This window comes from Lotus japonicus, chromosome 4 (assembly GCF_012489685.1).
Source record: "Lotus japonicus ecotype B-129 chromosome 4, LjGifu_v1.2".
NCBI lineage: Eukaryota > Viridiplantae > Streptophyta > Magnoliopsida > Fabales > Fabaceae > Lotus > Lotus japonicus.
Window position 1 is genome coordinate 10,090,641 of NC_080044.1, and position 11,660 is coordinate 10,102,300.

General features: G+C 42.4%; 2 long non-coding RNA genes across 2 annotated transcripts; both read right to left on the minus strand.

The window, feature by feature from the left end:
- Positions 1-3,644: 3,644 nt before the first annotated feature.
- Positions 3,645-5,822, minus strand: LOC130714114 (uncharacterized). The gene is made up of 2 exons (XR_009011161.1): positions 5,292-5,822; positions 3,645-3,886 (listed from the first exon to the last, which is right to left on the minus strand). It is a non-coding gene; the product is annotated as an uncharacterized LOC130714114 (long non-coding RNA).
- A 3,093-nt stretch (positions 5,823-8,915) lies between these two features.
- LOC130714147 (uncharacterized) lies at positions 8,916-11,022 on the minus strand. The gene is made up of 2 exons (XR_009011172.1): positions 10,558-11,022; positions 8,916-9,157 (listed from the first exon to the last, which is right to left on the minus strand). It is a non-coding gene; the product is annotated as an uncharacterized LOC130714147 (long non-coding RNA).
- Between the last annotated feature and the right edge of the window lie 638 nt (positions 11,023-11,660).

Below are 11,660 nucleotides of genomic sequence, written 5' to 3' on the forward strand. Positions count from 1 at the left end.
CATTCAACACTCTCGCTAGAGCTCCGCCCTCCGGTGAGGGCTAGAACCAAAATGCTTGCAACTCCAGGGAGATATTGGCCAGTTTTTTTCGGGGAGGGACTAAAATTAAAACTCACTACAAACACAGAGACCAATTTGACCATTAACAATTTTTTTTATTAACAAGGTAGAAAGCCATTCGTAGGGTTCCATATCATCATAGGCTTTGATTTTGGTGGCTGCAATTTACATGAGAGAATGGCTGCATTCAATTTCTCATTTTTTTATCATTTATTTTACTTTTATCTCATCTAATACAGTTAATGGTGAGGTGAACGTGGGTGGACCCAACCTTTCCTTATTAAAACTGAAAATTTAAAACTAAAAACTGGTTTAAAATTTTGACAACTTAAAACTGAAACCACCCCAAACGGGCCTAAGCAATAATGTTACTTACACATTATTTTTTGAGGTGGAATGAGGAGAGAGATAAGAAGAAAAAAAAAGTAAGAGAGAGAAAGTATGAGATGTGATAGATGATAAAAAGAGAGATATAGAAACAAATATAGTGGAAATTGGACTGATATGGGCGGACCGGATCATTTTACTTTGGGCTTATTATTATTATGTAACAAATGGGTCGGGCAACCCATGGTCCAGCCGGGCCAAAACTCAAGCTATAAATAAAAGAGGATCGCCCAAGCGGCAAGGAACTATCATTTTACACAATTTTCTTAGTTTTTCACTTACTTCGTTTGCTCTCAGTTTGATTAGCCCACGTCTAAGGTTCTATACCGGAACATTGGCGCCCACCGTGGGACCGAAGGATACTTTCCTAGGCTTCGTTTTTCACCGCGACGGTGACTCGATCCGGGGCGAACGGAGAGAGGAATCATGTTCAACAAAATGATGTTCCTCTCAATGTTCTTCAGCGGATCATGGACGATCTCAATGAACTTCGTCAACATAATCAACAGTTACAAAATCAACTTACTGATCTCAATCAGACTCAGGGTTCACGAGAGGGCGATCGAAGAATGGCTGAGACGGTGGTGGATTTTCAACCTTTCACAGAGGAAATAGCGAACACCGCCGTCCCACACAATTTGAAGACGTTAAAGCTTGATTCTTACTATGGCGATTCAGATCCAAAGGACCATTTAGTGTGTTTCAACACTAAAATGGTCATTGTAGGCGCATCAGACGCGTTGAAGTGCAAAATGTTACCATCAACTTTTAAGAAGTCGGCGATGATTTGGTTTACAACTCTACCGTCAAGGTCAATTGTCAATTTCACAGAATTATCTACAAAATTCTTGTCTCAGTTTTCTACCAGTCGTGCACAAAAAGTAACTCCGGCGACATTATTCAATGTTCGTCAAGGACCAAATGAGACTTTGCAGTCTTACATGGGGCGTTTCAATCAATTATCTGTTCATTTGGAGGATAAAATGCCGGAAATTTGCATTGCAGCTTTTGAATTGGGTTTGAAGCTTGGTGGTTTGAACAGTAACTTGAGTAGAAAACATGTGGAAACAATGGCGCATTTACGCGAAAGGGTACAAGGATACATCAGGGAGGAGCAGAGCGATCAGATCAAGAACAACCGCCCAAATGCAGCGGTTACAGGGCAGAAACAGCAGTTTGAGGCGAAGAAGGGAGCGGTTGCAGATCAATATTCGAAGGGATGGACCGAACGTGGCAACGCAGGGTATAACAATCGCAACCGTTATGACGGCCGATTTGATAACCGTTCTAATTTCAAAAATCGTGCTCAACCGTATGGATTGCGTGGGCCAGGACATTCGATGACGTGGACTCGGAGTCAAAATGATCGTGCAGTACCTTTGGCGGTTAATTTGACTGAAGCTTTGCACTCGTGTTTGGAGGCGAACGTTATTCGTTTTCCACGGCAGCCAAAGCCGTCAACGGGTTATGTGGATAAGAAGAAGTGGTGTGAGTATCATAGGATTTCGGGACATAATACTGATGATTGTTTCACTCTGAAGAAGGAGATAGATAAATTGGTGAAGGCTGGATGCATGAAACAGCTTGAAGGACGAAGCAATCCTGATGAGGCAAGAACTTCAATAAGGCGAACTGAAGATGGAAAATAAATTGAGGGTGATGGTCAAGATAGGCAGTCAGAAGGAAAAGCTAAGGGGCGGATTCATTCTATTTTCGGTGGATTTCGTGGTGGAGGAACGACTAATTCAGCTCGTAAGAGGTATGTTCATTCCATTAATGTTGTTTATTCTAACGATTGGGGAAGTTGGGCGACCAATCAACCCGATATAACTTTTACTGTGCGAGATTTTGAGGGAGTTCAACCTCATGAAGATGACCCAATTGTTGTAATGTTGAGAATTGCTGATTATGAAATTGAGAGGGTACTCCTAGATCAAGGGAGCTCGGCGGATCTGATTTATGGCGATGCTTTTGAGAAGTTGGGGCTAACTGAATCTGATTTGTTACCTTATGATGGCTCTTTGGTAGGTTTTTCTGGAGAAAAAGTATTTGTTCGAGGTTATGTGGAGCTGAAGACTGTCTTTGGAGAAGGGAAAAATGCGGAGACATTTGCTATTAAGTTTTTGGTAGTAAAGTGTACTTCGCCTTATAATGTACTCATTGGAAGGCCTTCACTAAACAGATTGGGGGCGATCATTTCCACACGACACTTAACAGCTAAGTATCCGTTGAGCAAAGGAGGAGTTGGAGTTTTAAAGGCTGATCAAATAGTTGCCATGAAGTGTTATTCAGAAAGCTTCAAGCAGTATGGGCACATGGGAAAGAAGGCAGTGAAAGAGGGGCATCGAGTCTATGAAGTGGATATAGAACAATCAGACATTAGTTTGGATCCTCGAGACGGATTCATTGAGCACAAGATGACATCAGAAGAGGAAACTAAGGCGATCCAGATTGGTGAGCGAAACTTGAAAGTTGGTGTCAATCTAACTACAAGTCAAGAGGACATGTTGGTAAAGTTGTTATCTGAGAATATGAATTTATTCGCATGGAGTGCAAAGGATCTTCCAGGTATCGATCCGGAGTTTATTTGTCACAAATTGGCTTTAAATCCCGGGGCGAAACCTGTTGTTCAATTCAAAAGAAAGATGGGCGAAGAAAAGGCAGAGGCAGTAAAGGTGGAAACAAACAAGTTACTGGAAGCTGGATTCATTAGGGAGGTTAAGTATCCAACATGGTTGGCGAATGTAGTAATGGTGAAGAAGGCTAATGGAAAGTGGCGAATGTGCACAGATTATACAGATTTGAACAAGCATTGTCCTAAGGATTCTTATCCTTTACCGAATATTGATAAGCTTGTGGATAGGGCGTCTGGATTCGGAATGCTTAGCCTCATGGATGCATATTCAGGGTATCACCAGATAAGAATGTATCAGCCAGACGAAGAGAAGACAGCTTTTATGACAAATCAGGCGAACTATTGTTATCAGACTATGCCGTTTGTGTAACGCCCCGATTTCTCGAGTGTTACACAGTAACTAATTAACCAATTTTCGTAAAGAGTTTTCGTCGATTCACTTATTAATCTTCAATTAATGACAAACCTTTCATTTTACGAAAACTCTTGAAACATAACCTTTCCAAAAACACGCGGAAGTAACCAACATCGTAAAACTTTTTAAATAACCAATTGTAAAGAGTACGAATCAAAGGCCTGAATGAAAATAAAGATTACATCAAAACTTGTTCATTCGAATTTAAGCAATAAAATTGTTCGATACCAACACTTCGGAAACTCTCAACCCCAACAGAAAACAAAAGACTCTCAACCCAAACCCTATTCCTTAGCCTCTTCCTCTGAAGTGTAGTCGTCCTCCGGTATTGGCACGTCACGTAGCATCAACTCCCAAGAATGAGTCATCGCCATTATCTTCACGACCATCTACCACCCCCCCCCCCCAAATAAACACATAGCAAACAAGCAGGGTCAGGTCCAACAAAAAGAATGATAATGACAAAATCAACAACAACATATATAATATAAGTACATTATATGTCTTTTATGGGAAGGAGTCAGTTACTAACGGAATCTCACTTCACACAACCCACCAAAACTTCCATGGCCATCTTCGTGCTTCCGCAGAGGCACGGTTATCACGGTGACCGCAGTCAACCAAATCACGTGGAGCCGCAATGATCCACAAAAGTTCACGGTGACCGCAGTCAACCAAATCACGTGAAGCCACACCGGCCCACAAGGTTCACGGGAGACCGCAGTCAACCCAAATAACTCCCTCGCGTGCAAGGTACCATCGTTCTCATGGACCATAGTCTACCTGACCTATGTCCAAATTATTCACATTTACTTGCAAGCGAGTTTATTACACTTTTCTCTTTGTTAAGTCTCTAAAGTCAATCCTAGAGTCTTATCATACTCTTTATAAAACAACCTTCACAACACAACATTCACGGGTTACAAGGGAATTACGGCTAGGTGAGCGACCCTTGAACCATTAACTGAGAAAATAAATATAATCCACGTAAAGGAACGCAAGAACATTCACTCATACATAATATATCATCGCAACTTCAACATATTGACAGCAGAAACAACTTTCACAAAAATAGAGCCACAGAATGCATCTTTCAACAAAAAATCACGTATGATACATTTCTAGAAAGCTATTTTAAATATCTACAACTCTCTAGTTACACACTTGTTCATTTGAGTCCCAGAATTAGGTGATATTAGGCCTTAAAGCTAACTGTCCGGAACAGGAAAAACAGCAGGTGTGACAGTTACTAAACACGACCCCCAGATCACATTACTAAACCAAAAATTATGATTTTTATATGTCTGGAAAGATATTTCGAAAATATACAACTTTCATTTTAATCACGTTTTCATTTGATGACCTTAAACAGGTAAAAAGGGGCTCTGAAGTCTGCTGTCCAGTACAGGAAACTGGCAGCGAAACTCCCATGGCTCTATGGTTTTCAAAAATAATTTTCCTTCCTTTCCCTTTGATCATGGCAGTCTTGGTACAGCCCCAACAACCCAAATATCCACTCAAAATTTCAGAACCAAACATTTAGCAAGGATCATGTTATAACAAGTGCAAAATAGCACAAAACTTAACAAATACCATGACAACTCGCATAAAATCATAGATTCAGATCATAAACAACGTTTGAGGATCATATTCATGGCTTTTCAAGAGAAAAATTCCAGCAAGCAAGCATGTACAGGAAATCATGCAAAAACAGTCCAAAACTCAAGTTGTTTCTCATGGTAATTCATGGCATATTCCCTAAAGAACCTACCCATTCCTAGAACCAGCCCTTACCTCGGGTTTTGAATGAATTTAGATGAAAAGAAGCAGGATTTTGATGGAGAGAAGTGAAGAATAGAAAAAGCTTCCTCTGCTGTCCAAAATTCTCCTTCCTCCACGTGCTTCCTCTCCTTCTCGCGTTTCCTCTCCTTCCTTGCGGTTTTTCTCTCTTTCTCGTGTCTCCTCCTCCTTGGTGGGCGGTGGCTGCTGGTGGCGCAAGGGTGACGAGTGGAGGCCTCTTAGGAGCAAGGGGAAGGGTGCTGGTTTGCTTGTTTGGTTGGTGTTTACGTGAAATATTTTCTGGTGCTGTTTTGCTTGTAAGAAAATAAGGATTTCACTCTAATCCTTGCCTATAGGTGGCGGCCAGGGCTTGTGTGGGCTAGGGTTCTGGTTTCAGATCTGATACAGCCCAAGAAAAGAGTATTAATGACTCATTAAAGCTCATAATTCAGAGGAAAAACCAGCTGCAGCCCCCTTCCTTTTCCATGGGAAGCCGGCGGCTCACCAAGCCTCAGGGTTTTCAAAACCCTTGCTTCTTTCCTTGGATCAGCCTTCCTTGGCCCATAATGCTCCATTCAGCCTAAGAACCTTCTGATTATGAGTTTAATCTACCACTTAACCCAAATTAAAAAGGTTTAAGCCCAAAACACAAACCCAACTTTTAATAAAATTTCGTAGGTACTGTACAGCCCGACCTTTGCTCATTAAAACAGGGATATCTGGAGCTACAGATATCGGATTTACACGAGACCACATCGAGAATTTTCTTAACTTAAAGGTCTACAACTCTCATGAAGGAAGTTTTCCCAAATGAAGTCGTTAAGACCCTCTAAAAATTCACACAAGTTGACAGTTCTAATCTGCCAGTTATCAAACATTAGCTAAAACTTCAATTTTATTCAAACTTCCATAAAATTGTTCCAAATTGAACTTAGGGCCTTACAATACCACCCCCCTTAAAATAGTTTCGCCCTCGAAACTTAAGGGTTTACAAATAAATCGGGGTGTGACTCCCGCATCTTATCCTCTAACTCCCAGGTCGCGTCACCAGTCTCTTGGTTCCACACGACCTTCACTAAAGGCACCTCCTTGTTTCTTAAGCGCTTTATGCTTCGGTCGACGATCTTGATGGGTGGCACCTCCATTGTCAGATCATCTCTCAGCTGTATGTCGTCTGGCGTAATCACATGCGAATCATCTGCCATGTACTTCCGCAACTGCGACACATGAAGAACGTCATGGATGTTGGATAGGAACGGTGGTAGGGCGATCCTGAACGCCACCGGTCCAACTCGCTTTGTGATCTGGTATGGCCCAATAAACTTCGGAGTAAGCTTCTTGGACTTGATTGCCCTTCCGACACCTGTCATCGGGGTAACCCGCAAGAAGACATGGTCTCCGGCCTGAAATTCCAACTCCTTCCGTCGGTTGTCGGCGTAACTCTTTTGGCGACTCTGCGCGGTTCTCATCTTTTCCTGAATTCTCCTGACTTCCTCGGTGGTCTGTTGCACCAATTCCGGGCCAATCACCAAATTTTCTCCATCTTGATGCCAGCATAAGGGCGTACGACACCTCCGACCGTACAAAGCTTCGTAAGGTGCCATGCCGATGCTCGCATGGAAACTATTGTTGTAAGTGAATTCGATCAATGGCAGCATCTCATCCCAACTGCCCTTGTGATCCAACACACAGGCCCGTAGCAAATCTTCCAGCGACTGGATTGTCCTCTCTGTCTGCCCATCGGTTTGGGGATGATAGGCAGAGCTCAACCTCAACTTAGTTCCGAGGGCCTGCTGCAAGGCTCCCCAAAAGTGAGAGGTAAACCTCGGATCTCTGTCTTACACGATGCTGGTCGGTACACCATGTAGACGCACAACCTCAGCCACATAAATTTCCGCCAATTTCTCCACCTTGTACTTCAGGTTGATTGGGATAAAATGAGCGGTCTTTGTCAAACGATCAACAACAACCCAAATTGCATCGAACTTCCTCCGAGTTAAAGGTAAAGCCGTCACGAAGTCCATAGAAATACTGTCCCACTTCCACTCTGGGTCATCTAGTGGTTGCAGCTTCCCTGCGGGCTTCTGATGCTCTACCTTCGCTTTCTGACATGTCAAGCAAGTAGAAACATACTCTGCAACCTGCTTCTTCATCCCAGGCCACCAGAAGTGAAGTTTCAAGTCCTGATACATCTTGTTCATTTCGGGATGGATACTCAGTCTACTCTTGTGTCCTTCATCCAGGATCAATCTTCTCATCTCTACATCGTCAGGCACACATATCCGTCCCTCGCATCGCAGAATATTGTCATTCCCAATAGAGAACTCTGGTGCCTTTCCCTGAGTCACACGGTCTCGCCACTCAGCTATCCCTTCATCAGTCTCTTGTCTAGACTTGATCTCTTCCAAGAGTCCACTTGACACCGTCACCATTCCGAAACTCAGTTTTCCTGGTGCGAGCGTAACGTCCAAGCTCAGATCTCGGAAAGCCTCCAACAGTTCTAACTCCTTGACCATCATTGAGGACACATGTATAGCCTTCCGGCTGAGAGCGTCGGCTACGACATTGCTTTTCCCCAGATGGTACTGTATAGTGAACTCATAGTCCTGAAGGAATTCCATCCACCTCCGCTGCCTCATGTTCAGATCCTTCTGATCAAATAAGTACTTTAAACTCTTATGATCGCTGTAGATCGTGAACGTACTGCCGTAGAGGTAGTGCCTCCAAATCTTGAGAGCATAAACTATGGCAGCCAACTCCAAGTCATGTGTGGGGTAGTTCTTCTCATGAGTCTTCAACTGCCTTGAAGCATAGGCAATTGCTTTCTTATCTTGCATCATTACACACCCCAAACCATTGTGTGACGCATCACAAGGTACTCATAATGCCCGTATCGAGTTTTGAATGCGGTCTTCTGGATGTCAACCTCCTTGACACGGATCTGGTGATATCCTGACTTCATATCTATCTTCGAGAAAACAACAGCACCCCGAAGTTGATCCATCAAATCATCTATCCGAGGCATCGGATAACGATTCTTCACGGTCACTTTGTTGAGTTGTCGGTAGTCCACACATAGTCTGGACCTTCCATCCTTCTGCTTCACCAACAGCACTGGTGCACACAAACGCACACAGGCGTACACCTTGGGCGCAAAAGGGATTCCAAAGCCCACTCTTCCTTCGATTGACATTCCATCAATCGATCTCAGAGTTCAAACATCTTAATATAATCAAACACTTAGTCTCAAGTATCACGGCAATGATACTAACTACAGACAATCTCACAGCCAAGCAAACATCTTAGCAAACAAGTCTACCCAATCTCACCGTGAAGCTTTGAAAACATCTTTATCAAAAACAAAAACATCAACGAGTTCGGAAACTCGTAAACCCAAAACCCTTAGTGCTCTGGTTTCTCAACCGGAGCTCTGATACCACAATGTAACGCCCCGATTTCTCGAGTGTTACACAATAACTAATTAACCAATTTTCGTAAAGAGTTTTCGTCGATTCACTTATTAATCTTCAATTAATGACAAACCTTTCATTTTACGAAAACTCTTGAAACATAACCTTTCCAAAAACACGCGGAAGTAACCAACATCGTAAAACTTTTTAAATAACCAACTGTAAAGAGTACGAATCAAAGGCCTGAATGAAAATAAAGATTACATCAAAACTTGTTCATTCGAATTTAAGCAATAAAATTGTTCGATACCAACACTTCGGAAACTCTCAACCCCAACAGAAAACAAAAGACTCTCAACCCAAACCCTATTCCTTAGCCTCTTCCTCTGAAGTGTAGTCGTCCTCCGGTATTGGCACGTCACGTAGCATCAACTCCCAAGAATGAGTCATCGCCATTATCTTCACGACCATCTACCCCCCCCCCAAATAAACACATAGCAAACAAGCAGGGTCAGGTCCAACAAAAAGAATGATAATGACAAAATCAACAACAACATATATAATATAAGTACATTATATGTCTTTTATGGGAAGGAGTCAGTTACTAACGGAATCTCACTTCACACAACCCACCAAAACTTCCATGGCCATCTTCGTGCTTCCGTAGAGGCACGGTTATCACGGTGACCGCAGTCAACCAAATCACGTGGAGCCGCAATGATCCACAAAAGTTCACGGTGACCGCAGTCAACCAAATCACGTGAAGCCACACCGGCCCACAAGGTTCACGGGAGACCGCAGTCAACCCAAATAACTCCCTCGCGTGCAAGGTACCATCGTTCTCATGGACCATAGTCTACCTGACCTATGTCCAAATTATTCACATTTACTTGCAAGCGAGTTTATTACACTTTTCTCTTTGTTAAGTCTCTAAAGTCAATCCTAGAGTCTTATCATACTCTTTATACAACAACCTTCACAACACAACATTCACGGGTTACAAGGGAATTACGGCTAGGTGAGCGACCCTTGAACCATTAACTGAGAAAATAAATATAATCCACGTAAAGGAACGCAAGAACATTCACTCATACATAATATATCATCGCAACTTCAACATATTGACAGCAGAAACAACTTTCACAAAAATAGAGCCACAAAATGCATCTTTCAACAAAAAATCACGTATGATACATTTCTAGAAAGCTATTTTAAATATCTACAACTCTCTAGTTACACACTTGTTCATTTGAGTCCCAGAATTAGGTGATATTAGGCCTTAAAGCTAACTGTCCGGAACAGGAAAAACAGCAGGTGTGACAGTTACTAAACACGACCCCCAGATCACATTACTAAACCAAAAATTATGATTTTTATATGTCTGGAAAGATATTTCGAAAATATACAACTTTCATTTTAATCACGTTTTCATTTGATGACCTTAAACAGGTAAAAAGGGGCTCTGAAGTCTGCTGTCCAGTACAGGAAACTGGCAGCGAAACTCCCATGGCTCTATGGTTTTCAAAAATAATTTTCCTTCCTTTCCCTTTGATCATGGCAGTCTTGGTACAGCCCCAACAACCCAAATATCCACTCAAAATTTCAGAACCAAACATTTAGCAAGGATCATGTTATAACAAGTGCAAAATAGCACAAAACTTAACAAATACCATGACAACTCGCATAAAATCATAGATTCAGATCATAAACAACGTTTGAGGATCATATTCATGGCTTTTCAAGAGAAAAATTCCAGCAAGCAAGCATGTACAGGAAATCATGCAAAAACAGTCCAAAACTCAAGTTGTTTCTCATGGTAATTCATGGCATATTCCCTAAAGAACCTACCCATTCCTAGAACCAGCCCTTACCTCGGGTTTTGAATGAATTTAGATGAAAAGAAGCAGGATTTTGATGGAGAGAAGTGAAGAATAGAAAGAGCTTCCTCTGCTGTCCAAAATTCTCCTTCCTCCACGTGCTTCCTCTCCTTCTCGCGTTTCCTCTCCTTCCTTGCGGTTTTTCTCTCTTTCTCGTGTCTCCTCCTCCTTGGTGGGCGGTGGCTGCTGGTGGTGCAAGGGTGACGAGTGGAGGCCTCTTAGGAGCAAGGGGAAGGGTGCTGGTTTGCTTGTTTGGTTGGTGTTTACGTGAAATATTTTCTGGTGCTGTTTTGCATGTAAGAAAATAAGGATTTCACTCTAATCCTTGCCTATAGGTGGCGGCCAGGGCTTGTGTGGGCTAGGGTTCTGGTTTCAGATCTGATACAGCCCAAGAAAAGAGTATTAATGACTCATTAAAGCTCATAATTCAGAGGAAAAACCAGCTGCAGCCCCCTTCCTTTTCCATGGGCAGCCGACGGCTCACCAAGCCTCAGGGTTTTCAAAACCCTTGCTTCTTTCCTTGGATCAGCCTTCCTTGGCCCATAATGCTCCATTCAGCCTAAGAACCTTCTGATTATGAGTTTAATCTACCACTTAACCCAAATTAAAAAGGTTTAAGCCCAAAACACAAACCCAACTTTTAATAAAATTTCGTAGGTACTGTACAGCCCGACCTTTGCTCATTAAAACAGGGATATCTGGAGCTACAGATATCGGATTTACACGAGACCACATCGAGAATTTTCTTAACTTAAAGGTCTACAACTCTCATGAAGGAAGTTTTCCCAAATGAAGTCGTTAAGACCCTCTAAAAATTCACACAAGTTGACAGTTCTAATCTGCCAGTTATCAAACATTAGCTAAAACTTCAATTTTATTCAAACTTCCATAAAATTGTTCCAAATTGAACTTAGGGCCTTACAGTTTGGGCTAAAGAATGCGGGAGCAACATACCAAAGGCTGATGGATAAGGTGTTTGACAAGCAGGTGGGGCGGAACATGGAAATTTATGTAGATGACATGGTGGTCAAGTCAGAGGAAATGATGGCACACTGTTCTGATCTCGAAGAGGCGTTTGGCGAGCTAAGAAAGCATAA